Genomic DNA, 12,914 nt, shown 5'->3' with positions numbered 1-12,914 from the left:
TGAATAAGATTCTTTTCAGATATTCATAGATACCTATTTGAACTAGGCAGAACTTGCCTATTAAAATCAGTATGTTGGTGCATTTGATAGGCAATCAGATAAGCAGCACCTTGAACAGAACTCAGCCTAAAAGAGGTTTATTCCCACCTGTGCATGCTATATGCTAAACTCTCCCCTTTCTAGGGCCCAGCAGATAGCTTTCCCCTTGGTCCTCTGAAGGTTTGCTGAAAAATCAACTCACAAAGGTGGATAGATTGTAGAAAAGGCATATGAATTCATTTAATGTGTATAAACAGAAGCCTTCAGAACAAAGACCTGAAGATTCAGGAGGAAGTTGTCCATTTTTTGCTGAGGTTCAACATATTGACAGCCATGTAGAAATATGATTAAGAAAAAAGGGCACAATCTAATGTTAATAGACTGAGTTGGGAAACCCAGCAAGACTTTTCTCTCTAGATTCTTCTTAGCCTCTTTGAGTACATGTTCCTTCCTTTTGTGTGGGGGCAGGACTGTTTCTGAAATGGGGGTCTTATGACCTACAAACAAGGTAGGTCAGAAAATTTATGACCAATCTTTATACAGAAAGGCAGAGGGAAAATTAGAGTAATATTTTTAGGTTTTATGGCTGGCTTTGGGGCAAAGGGTTTTGTGTGTGTGTGTGTGTGTGTGTGTGTGTGTGTGTGTGTGTGTTTGAGACAGTCATAGTCTGTCGCCCAGGCTGGAGTGCAGTGGCGATCTGGGCTCACTGCAACCTCCGCTTCCTGGGTTCAAGTGATTCTCCTGCCTCAGGCTCTGGAGTAGCTGGGATTACAGGCACATGCCTGGCTGATTTTTGTATTTTTAGTAGAGATGGGGTTTCACCATGTTGGTCAGGCTGATCTCAAACTTCTGACCTTGTGATCTGCCTACCTCGGCCTCCCAAAGTGCTGGGATTACAGGTATGAACCAGCGCTCTGGCTAGGAGTTTTTCTATTTATGACTTGCCTTGAAGAGGGATTCTCGTTTCTATGATAAACCTTGGGGAAGAATGGGACTGAGAGACAGGAGGGAAGTAAAAGGTCAAGGAGAAACTTTTGCTTCTGAGGCTGCTTCTAAGGACTTCATTTTGGGATATTGTATTCTGAGTCCCAACACCTTCATACCCCCTGAACTTTTGCATGTTATTCTCTATTCTTATGCAACTATTCATTTTCTCTCCCTGAGAGGTTGCCTACCCATCCTTTAATACTTTAAGTAACACATCTCTCTTCTACTAGGTCCTACTGGACTCTCCTGAGTGAGAAATGACTTTCTTCCTTTAGGTGATACATTCTTATGGAGGTGGTAGCACCTCTGTATTAGTCAGTTTGCCTGCTGTAACAGAATAGCATAAACTGGATCGATTATAAACAAGAGAAATTTATTTCTCATTATTCTGGAAGTTGGGAATTCCAAGATCAAGGCTGCAGGAGATCTGGTGTCTAATAGGGGCGTACTTCCCGGTTTACAGGCGGCCATTTTCTCCTATCTTCACAGGGCAGAGACAAGGAAGAGTAAGAGCCAGCTCTCATGTCTCTTCTTAGAAGACTAAGATTCCCATTATGGGAGTTCCTCCTTCCTGACCTAATTGCCTCCCAAAGGCCCCACATCCTGGTATTATCACATTGGGGGTTAGGATTTCAACATATGAATTTGTGTGGGGAGGGGGACACAAATATTCAGTCCATAACAGCCTCCAAAGTTTAGGGGGACAAAAATCTTATTTTTTGCAATAAAATACAAATAGACATACTAGAACATAAATATACAGTATATGTGTAGTAATAAATTTAAAGAAGGGGGATGACTGGGGGCAAAAGAGTCTTAAAAGGCTCATATAGGGGGTGGTAATGGGGAAAATAGATTAAGAAACGCTGCCCCAAGCTGATGCTGTGTCTGTACATGCCTGAATTTCGGTCCTTCTCATGCTTTATTGTATTTGTTCATTTGCATGTCTCCACCTCCCACTACACTTTAAGATGTTGAAGTCAAGATCCAGGTGTTGTTATAAATAGCCCTGCCTGAAACACAGTAGATGCTTAAATACATGTTGAATAAATGAATGAATAAATCATATGAAAGACTATTTGCAAACTTAGGATGAGATCTTTGTCTTTCTGGAAAAACAATTCCTATCCTACACTCATCTCCATTTAGAAAGGAGTCATTTCAGGTCCTGGAAGCCTCCCACAGTCAGCCCCAAAATTCCTCTTTCGCTTTCTCACAGGATGTTTAGTGGAAGAAAGCAGCTGGGAGAGGAGAATCCTCATGAAATTAGCATTCCTGAGTACCTTATGCATATGGAGAGTTCCCAGGGAAAGCATAAGGACTAATCACTTTACTCTTTTCTTCTCCCCACCCTTTACAGGTATTAATTTGGGTTATTTTAGGAGAGAACTGCTTGTAAATATAGTTATCCAAGTCATCACTAACAACAGCACAGGGCTCCATCCTAAATTACTTTCCAGGTGAAAAATAGCTGAGGTCCAAAGGCTATCCCCTAACTACCCTAACTGATAGAATGTATCTAAGAAGAAAAAAAGCAGAAACATAGCTATCAAATTGGATTTTCTGTGTCCCAAAGGTAGTGTTATTTTTGACAGGGTTCAATACAAAATACTTCCACAAATGAAAATGTATGATTCCTAGCACTGCCTCTACCCAGTCTGTGGGAGGGCAACACCAAAAAAGCCACCGGGTGCTCATTAAAGGCTGCCCTTAGAAAATAAGAAACCGTTCTCCACCAGCCCACAGCAAATAGAAAGACCAAGCAATGTCTTCAAGGGTTTCAGAACGAGCAGTTACCCAGCCAGCCAGCAGCAACCACCTCTCAAATGGGAATGTGCATTTGGCCTCCAATAAAGAGATCTGTGTACCTGATGCAGCAAATTATATTAGAGTAGAAACGCAGCTCTGGTTGTGGCTGTTTTTCTTCCTTAGAAAAGCCAGGCTGGGAATGTGTAGGTACAAAGCAATTAACCTTTTAATACAAACATGGAGATTGGAGCTAGCACCGACCCAGGAAAGAGCTAAATCCATTCCCTTGCCAAGATGAGAAGAGCCACTGAAGCATCCCTAGCAACTCTGTCCACATAAAGGAAGAGCCTCTCAGGGAACACTGGGGTGTCGCATCACAATCAGCCAGCTCAATCTCAGTTCCCACACACTCCCACAGAGCTCAGGGCATGCAGGTGACATTTACAGGCTGAAATAGGAGCACAGGTGAGAGATTAATCAGTTCCGGGGCAGGGCTGTGGTGTGACAAAAGCATGGCCCCTCTGGATTGAAAAGGGAAGTGAAAATATTAAAGTAAGTTGACCAAATGAGGCACGGTTAATAGAAAAGATTTATTCCTCTGCTTATTCAATTTCTAGATACCAGAGACTTGGTGTTAGGAATATAATAGCAGAGGAATAAACACATGATGTTGCCATCAGGGGATTTAAAGTCTAGGTGTAGAAATAGAAAACAAACAATTAAATTGATAAACAAGGTTATTTTGGATCAAGGAGAAACCAATAAAGAAAGCAAGGTGCTATGATCAAGAATGAGGCCTGCATCCATGCACAGCTCTGCTCGTGAGTTGCTTCCATCCTGAGTTTCAAGCTGTTAACAGGCAGGGGGCCTAAGTTATCTTTTCTCGTGACCTGATTTCCTTTGGGAAGGGATCTTTGAGAACACGTTTTCCCTGTGGTAACTAGGGGAAAGAAGTAAACGTGGGAGACAGGGAGGTGTATGTTTTCTGCGAGAGCCCAGAAACTGACCACCGAACCGTAAGGCTCAGTGACCACTCTGCCACTTACTACCTCTGTGACATTGAATATTTTATAAAATCCAGATTTCTTAAGATATGGTGTTATTGATATCTGTCATAGAGTTGTTTTGAAGGTAAATATATGTAGAAAAATGTCCACCACAGTATCAGTCCTGGAGCAGGGCTCTTGTGTGCCAAGCATGGCTCCTCTGGATTGAAAAGGGAAGTGAAAATATTAAAGTTGCCCAAATGAGTCACAGATAATAGAAAAGATTTGTTTGTACATAGAATCGTAGCTTCTTAGCAGCAATGTGAGTGGCACTGCTTGTGTGCCACATTAGAAAAGGGAGATTCAGAGTGAGGGAGGGGCATGGAGCCCTTCCACGTGGAACCAGTGTGGCAGTGATTCACAGAGTAATCAAGGCATGCAGCACTGTGAGCAGCTGGAACACCACCCTGGGCACAGCCAGCGCTGTTGTGGCCACCCTGGGACTCTACTGACAGCTATGCCCAGAGAACAGCACCTAGGGAGTGAAGGAAATGACAAGAGGGAGGGCTGCCATGAGCTTCTGTTAAACAGCACCTCTCCTTCCAACCGTGTACCTGTCAGGGCTGTGATTTTGACAGGAGGGTGCTCATACTATAAAGAGGCAAAACACAGGAAAGAAGTTTTAATTTAACACAAAATTACCATTTGCTATGGTTGTGTCCCCCAAAGTTCATGTGTTAGAGACTTAATCCTCAATCCCCAATACTTAATCCCTCAACAGTGTTGAGAGGTAGGAACTTTAAGAGGAGACTGCATCACAAGGGATCTGCCCTTAGAATAAATTAATGCTACTACCACAGGAGTGGGGTTTTTTTAACCACAAGAGTGGGTTTGTTCTAAAAGCAGGTTCAGACCGGGCAAGGTGACTCATACTTGTAATCCTGGCACTTTGGGAGGCTGAGGCAGGCAAATCACTTGAGGTCAGGAGTTTCAGACCTAACTGGCAAACATAGTGAAGCCCCATCTCTACTAAAAATATAAAAATTAGCCAGGCGTGGTAGTGCACGCCTGTAATCCTAGTTTCTCGGGAGGCTGAGGCAGGAGAATCACTTGAAACCAGGAGGTGGAGGTTGCCGTGAACCTAGATCACGCCACTGCACTCCAGCCTGGGTGACAGAGTGAGACTCAGACTAAAAAAAGTAAAATAAAGTAACAAAAAATAAATAAAAGCAGGTTCAACCCCCTCTTGACCTCTCTCACCTTCTCTCACCCTCCCTCACCCCTGTGATGGCTTTTTCCATGTTATGACACAGCGAGAAGACCCTCACCAGATGCCGGCTGGCCCCTCAGTCTTGGACTTCCCAGCCTCCAGAACTGTGAGAAATAAATTTATTTTCTTTATAAAGTACCCAGTGTCTGTTATTCTGTAATATCAGCACAAAACAAACTAAGATGCCAGTATTATGTGCCTGGCCAGTATTAGTCACTGTCGTAGACTTTTTTGTACGTATATTAACTTTCAAAACAACCCTGTGATAGACATCAATAACTCCATATTTTAGATAAGAAATCTGGGATTCATAAAATCACCCAGGATCACAGAGCTATTAAGTGGCAGGGCAAATATTCAAACTGAAGCTTTCTGCCTTCAACACTAGGGTGTGAAAGAGTCTGAAAGTGTTTTTAAAAGTAGTAACACAACATCATTAGAAGTTCTCCTTTATTTAAACATTTAGACCCATGTTTCCAGCCTCTGTCAGCTCTCAACTTATACCTTAAACATTCAAAAATTAAACAATAATGATTTGTTTATTATTTTTTCTCCCTCACTCCCTGGTCTCTCTCCTCTCCCCTGCATTCAATGAGGATCAAGGCTTTGGTCTGAGTTCACTTTCCATTTTAATTGCCTTTCACAGAATAGATGGTTATAAAACGTAGCAGATAGATGTGCATGTTTTCTGGTCTGGCTCTACCTATCAAGAAGCCACTTCTCACCATGTGGCCACTTGACTCAGTCTACAAAGGGTATGCAATTACTTTTACCTTCCATGAGATCCAAAGGTCCCTACATGAGTAAAATCTAAATAAAAATTTCTCTGTTTGTCTTGTTTCCTCAATCTTTTCTGATTTTTTTTTAACACTTGGTTGTTTGCTCGGTATCTAAAGTACCCCATGCCATTTCTGTGTTAATACCTTTAAGGTCTGAACTTGAGCTTAAGGATGCCATTAAGAATGCACTTCTTGCTACAATCGTATTTTATATTCCCCTAACAAGTCTGAAGTTTTGAATACAAAGGATTATAGACATTACCAAGTTATTTTTAAAGATTGCATTTATATTATTCACAATATTTTTGCCAGAAACACATCTTACAATGCAGAGAAACTGGAGATTATATTAAGACAGTTATTACAAAAAAGGCTGAATGTTACATAAAAGAAAAATGTCAATTTGCAGTTGATTTTTAGTAGTTACATCATGTTTCTACACTTGATGTCTGATACTTAAAATGTATTCCCTTGCTCCTGTGTAATAAACATCAGATAAATTACTGAATACCAGAGGGATAAAACATTGTTGGTTAAGAATTAGTATATACAGCACAATTCACAACACCAAAGACACGGAATCAACCCAAATGCCCATCGATGATAGACTGGATAAAAAAAAAAAAAAAATGTGGTACATACACACCATGGAATACTATGTAGCCATTAAAAAGGAATGAGATCATGTCCTTAGCAGGGACATGGATGGAGCTGGAAGCCATAATCCTCAGCAAACCAGTGCAGGAACAGAAAACCAAACACTGCATATTCTCACTTACAAGTGAGAGCTGAACCATGAGAACACATGAACACTGGGAGGGGAACAACACACACTGGGGCCTGTCAGGTGGGCAGGGGAGGGTGAACATCATGATAAATTGCTAATGTATGTAAGGCTTAATACCTGGGTGATGGGTTGATGAGTGCAGCAAACCACCACAGCACACGTTTACCTATGTAACAAACCTGCATGTCCTTTACATGTATCCTAGAACTTAAATTTTTTAAAAACAGAATTAGTATAAAGACATAAGAACAGGGCAAATCCTCTGTCTTCAGGAGAATATGTTGAACCAACATACCAGATCATCACCAGTAAACACCTATTTGTCACAAGAGATTCATCCTGAAATTAGCAATGTTTGCTTTTCTTTAAATACTTGAAAATCATTTCAAAAGTCTGAGTGGATTAGTAGCAGTTAGTGCATCTGCAAAAAGCTCTTAGAAGGAAAGATAATATAAACAAAATTGACTCAGGAGTTGAACAAAAGCAATAAAAGCTTTTCTGGAAAAGTCAGTCATGTGCCATCTCCAGAAATGTTTTACATGCCTCAATGTGAGCATGCCCCTGGAAGCTGATGCATTGAGGCAAAATGTATGCAAACAACCCAAAGTCTATATTTTGGGACAGTTAACTCATACACTGGGCAGCCAGCGGCCACAAGACTCAGAACCTGACTCCAGCTGACATTCAAGGCAATCACTTAGCTCCTCTCTCGCCTTCATCTCTCATGTGCAACCCTAAGGAATTTCAGGCCTACCTTAGTCCATTAACTTCCTTACCTCCTGCTTCCTTAGTCATGGATGTAGAATTAGGCAGAAGTCCCTACAGTATATACAGATACATATGTATATATGTGTGTGTGTGTATATATATGTATATCCATGCAAAATACATTTTATAAATGCTTATGTTTTAGAAGTGATACCTATAAGTATGTAAGTATAGATATACATACTAAAAGTATATTTTAGTATTCAGTTAACATGTGCATAATTATAATAGATTGAGTTTAAAAAGCAGCTAATACCTGTCATTTTCTTTTCAGAATGTCAGGTATTAGTAAAGTCAGCAGTTCTGCGAACATGCTGTTTCTGTTGTTAGTTTTATGGCTACTTTACCTGCAGAAAAGTGGCTGGCACAAAGTGAAAGCTCAAGAAACACTAGATCAAAAGGAATGGCATAGGGGAAACACTAGACTTGCAGATAGAATGTCTACATTCAAGTTTGAACTAATTCCCTTCAAATCTTTCCGAACTGTAAAATGGGAATAATATTCCCTCACTTGGCTCTACTTTCCCCATAGAGATCTCCATGATAGTAATAGTAACAGTTTCAGTAACAGTAATTATATCTGTACAACTGGCTTCAGTAGAAGGAACAGTAGTAATAAGTGGAAATTATTTTTACTATAAACATTATATTGGAATGGATTCATTGATTCGTTCATTCCATTGTACCAGGAACTACATAATTGGCTAAATACACAGAGAGAAGACAGAATTACTATCCCAGGTAGGGAGGGTCATCACCTAGCTGGGGAAAAACATATTGCATGGCAATGGGATAAATGTTTGTACATATGGATTTATCTCAATGTTTTCTCTTCGTTTCTTGTCAATGTAAAATGTTCCACCATGATTTTCTGGGAAATAAAACTAGCCTTTTCAACGTATCCCTTTTTCTTACTATCTAAACTGGAACAAGTTTCTTTTCTTGGATAACTATTACTTCCTCTCTTATTAACCTAGGTCTTCTTTTTAACAAACTTTTCATTGATTCACTTGGTATGTACCAGACACTTTGCTAAAGCTCAGATTTCAAAGATAAAAGAGTCTTACTTTCAAGCAAAGAATTTTCCCCATTTTCGGGAAAGCAATAAAAAAATCCAAAGTGACCACTTTGAAGATAGTTATAAGCTCACTTTGTGAATGAAGTCTCAGTATCGAGGGTAAAGTGCTAGGGTATCTAAGACTTACCTTCAAATAGTATAGCAAAAAAACATGTATTTATGCATAGTGAGAGAAAGCAAAGAAAATTTATAACAGTTGAATGCAACAAATATAAGTTCATTGTTTTATTATTTCAATTTTTCTGTATGTTTGAAATATTTTCTTATAAAAAGTGGAGGAAATGAACAAAAGATTCAATAGAGTCAGATTACTTTGGGTTACAGTCTGGTTCCAGAACTGTCCAGCAGTATGAGCTGGACCTCATATGAGTTATTAACCTCCCAAGATCTCAGTCTTCTCATTGTTAAATGAGATTTTACATGCCAGAGTGGGTTCTTCTGCACATTAAATTAGATAATTCATGTAAAACATGTAACACAGTCCTGATGCTTAAAAGAATAAAACAAATATTAACTACTATTATTTTATTTGTAAAAGAATACTTCAGCCAGGCATGGTGGCTCACGCCTGTAACCCCAGCACTTTGGGAGGCTGAGGCAGGTGGCTCACAAAGTCAGCCTGGCCAAGATGGTGAAACCCTGTCTCTACTAAAAATACAAAAGTTAGCCGCGGTGGTGGCGGGCACCTGTGGTCCCAGCTACTCGGGGGACTGAGGCAGGAGAATTGCTTAAACCCAGGAGGCAGAGGTTGCCGTGAGCTGAGATCATGCCACTGCACTCTAGCCTGGGTGACAGAACAAGACTCCATCTCAAAAAAAAAAAATCTGTGAAATGATGTGGAACTTAAAATATGGAGATCAGGAAGATGGCGTTTCCAGGAATAGTAGAAAGTGTATTTCCCGAGAGGTAGGCAAGCTTTGGAGCAGCATGGCTCTGAGGGTATATACTAATCTCTGGTGGTTTTAATCCAGAGTTCTAATGGGTCCCATGACAGGGGAGGACAAGCGACCAAGCTTGGGGCTTAGAGAGTACAAAATTTTAGATCAGAGACAACTGAGTGAAGCTGGGGCTTTTGTAAAGCGACATCATCAATAAGCAATCTAAAGAAAAGCCCTGTTGGACAATGAGAGATAAGGAAGATTCTTGCTTATATCCACCTACCTAATGAGTCAAGTGAGGCTCTGGGTGGAGCCCATATTCACAGGCATTTAGAACCAGAAGTTTTATTTCTGTATAGTTGAAAGTCTATTTGAAAATGAACTCAAGTCAGTAGCATCCTCTAGCATCTGGCAGAAGCAAACACAATCCTAAGGAAGGGAAGGCACATTAAGTCCAAACTTCAAAAAACTCCTAGATTCCATGGAACATAAATTCACAATCAAAACTAATAAAATACATAAGGACCAAGGAAACATGGACAAAAGTCAACCACAACAACCAGCTACAGAATCAGACTCACAAAACTTGTTAAAATAAATTTAATAAGCTTGTTAAAATAAATTCAATACATTTTAAGAATTAGGGGTATTAAAAGTATGACAGTGGAACAAGATACTACAGAAATACCCAGACTTTTGAAAGAACACAACGTTTTACTGCTAGAAGCGAAAATCTAAAAAATGAAAAATATTACAAATTAAATGGAGATGCAGCATAAAAACTAATGAACTGAAACAGATCTGAAAAAAATTACCCAAAACTTAATATAGACAACCAAAGAAGTAGAAAGTATAAAATTTCAGATGGAAAGAATAAAAGGAGTGGATATTGGCAATATTCAAAGAGAAAACGACTGGAAAGTTCCCATAATTAATAAGATGAATCCTTAGACTCAGAAACAATGTATTGTAAGCAAAAATAAGAAATAAATCTACATTATATTGTAACTGCAGAACATCAGAGACAACAAGACTATCATTTAAAATTTCAACAATAGAAGCCAGACGAGAGTGGAATTATATATTTAATGCTAGATTAAATAATAAGAAAACTATACAGCTCTTATAGATTCATAACTAAAAATAAAATAATTAAGGTAAGAAAACTTTTTCAAAAAAGTCAGATGAGAAAAAAATTGGGAGTATTTATGCCAACAGAAACACCAAGAAAATTCCAAAAGAGTAATACTCCATGGCATCTACACCTATGGTTTTGAGAAGCCCTCATCATTCAGCAGCGAATCATTCTACCTTGTATGAAGGGTTATGATGTGATCACTCAAGCCCAATCTGGGACTGGGAAAATGGCCACATTTGCCATATCAATTCTGGAGCAGATTGAATTAGATCTAAAGGACACCAAGGACACCCAGGCCTTGGTCCTAGCACCCGCTCAAGAATCGGCTCAGCAGATAGAGAAGGCGGTCATGACACTAGGAGACTACGTGGGTGCCTCCTGTCATGCCTGTATTGGGGGTACTAATGTGTGTGCTGAGGTGTAGAAACAGCAGATGGAAGCTCCCCATATCATCGTGGGTACCTCTGGCCATGTGTTTGATACGCTTAACTGGAGATACCTGTCTCCCAAATACATCAAGATGTTTGTGCTGGATGAAGCTGATGAAATGTTAAGACATGGATTCAAGGACCAGATCTATGACATATTCGAAAAGCTCAACAGCAGCACCCAGGTTGTTTTGCCCTCAGCTACAATGTCTTCTGATGTGCTTGAGGTGACCAAGAAGTTCATGAGGGACTCCATTCAGATTCTTGTTAAGGAAGAGTTGACCTTGGAGGGTATCTGCCCATTCTACATCAACATGGAACGAGAGGTAGAAGCTGGACATACTGTGTGACTTGTATATAAACCCTAACTGCCACCCAGGCAGTCATCTTCATCAACGCCCAAAGGAAGATGGACTGGCTCGCTGAGAAGATGCACACTCGAGATTTCACTGTCTCTGCCATGCGTGGAGATATGGACCAAAAGGAATATGATGTGATCAGAGGGAGTTTCATTCTGGCTCTAGCAGAGTATTGATTACCACTGACCTGTGCCGGGAGATATTGATATGCAACAGCTTTCTTTAGTCATTAAATATGACCTTCCCACCAACAGGGAAAACTATATCCACAGAATCAGTTGAGGTAGATGGTTTGACCGTAAGGATGTGGCTATTAACATGGTGACAGAAGAAGACAAGAAGACTCTGAGACATCGGGATCTTCTACAACACCTCCATTGAGGAAATGCCCCTCAATGTGGCTGACCTCATCTTGGGGGCTGTCCTGCTACCTAGCCCCAGCCAGCGTTCAACCTTGGGGGCTGAGGAACAGCAGGAGGGTGTAGGGAAGGGAGACAAGGAATGGATATCTTGTCATTTTTTTCTTTAAATGTCACTTTTTGAGGCAAAAGATAAAAGTTTTAAAACATTAAACACATAAATTTATTACCATGTTTGTGGGCAAAAATAAACAATATTATAAAAATTAATCTTTCCAATATATTCTGTAGATTCAACACAATGACAGTAAAAGTCTACCAGTGTATTTTCTGAAATTTGCAAATGTGATTCTGAAATTTAAATATAAATAAAATTTCTATAGAAGATCAATGATCTAAGACTATCTAAAACACCCCTAACAGAAAAAAATATTTGAAATGTTTGTCCCCCCTGGATATTTATTTAGTATAAACCTGTAGTAATTTAGTTACCATGATACTGACACAAGAAACAAACTAATGAAACTGAATAGAGAGCCCAGAAATAGGCCATGTGTATGTTAATACCTGATACAAAACAGTGCTACCCACTACAGCTAATGAGGAAAGAATGGACTGAAAAACAAATGATTGCAACTCATATGGGGAGAAAAATTGATTCAAATACCCACTTTACTATTCACAAAAATCAATTACAGATGGATCAAGAACTTAAACATAAAAGGTACAACTTTTAGGAAAAAATATCAGGGGATATCTTATGGCTTCAGTGTAAGGTAGAATTTTGCTTAAAAGGCTCAAAAAATGCAAACTAAAGAAAAAGAAGAGTGAATCAAACTGCATTTATAAGAATTTCATTCCAAAAAGCTGACAACTCACAGACACACACACACACACATCTCCCAAAAAGGCAGTGAAAAACAAGCCACAGACTATAAGATACTTGCAACATCTGTAATTGTTAAAAGCTTAGTATCCAGAATATATACAGAATGTCCATTAATTACTAAGAATAAGACAAATTACCCTATGTTAAAAAATGGTCAAAATATATTAGTGGGCATATCAGAAAAGGAAGCACAAGTGGCCATTAAACATGTAAAAGAAATTCGCACTTTATTAATCAAGAAAAAGCAAAGTAAAACCACAATAGTACATCATTTTATTCTAATGAAATTGATAAAAATGTAAATGCACTGGCTAAGATGTAAAACAAAAGAAATTTGAAGACATTATTAGCTCAAGTTTAGGTTAATACAATTTGTAAAATATTTTGGCATTATCTTTTAAAGTTGAATATATGCATGCC

General features: G+C 39.3%; 1 pseudogene; it reads left to right on the top strand.

Annotated features, from left to right (window-relative positions):
* The first annotated feature begins 9,277 nt into the window (after positions 1-9,277).
* LOC116270523 lies at positions 9,278-11,775 on the top strand (annotated as a pseudogene).
* The last annotated feature ends 1,139 nt before the right edge of the window (positions 11,776-12,914 follow it).

The sequence above is a fragment of the Papio anubis genome, chromosome 15 (assembly GCF_008728515.1).
Source record: "Papio anubis isolate 15944 chromosome 15, Panubis1.0, whole genome shotgun sequence".
In the NCBI taxonomy this organism is placed as follows: domain Eukaryota; kingdom Metazoa; phylum Chordata; class Mammalia; order Primates; family Cercopithecidae; genus Papio; species Papio anubis.
The sequence above is the reverse complement of the archived record's forward strand: the minus strand, read 5'-3'. Positions and strand labels throughout refer to the sequence as shown.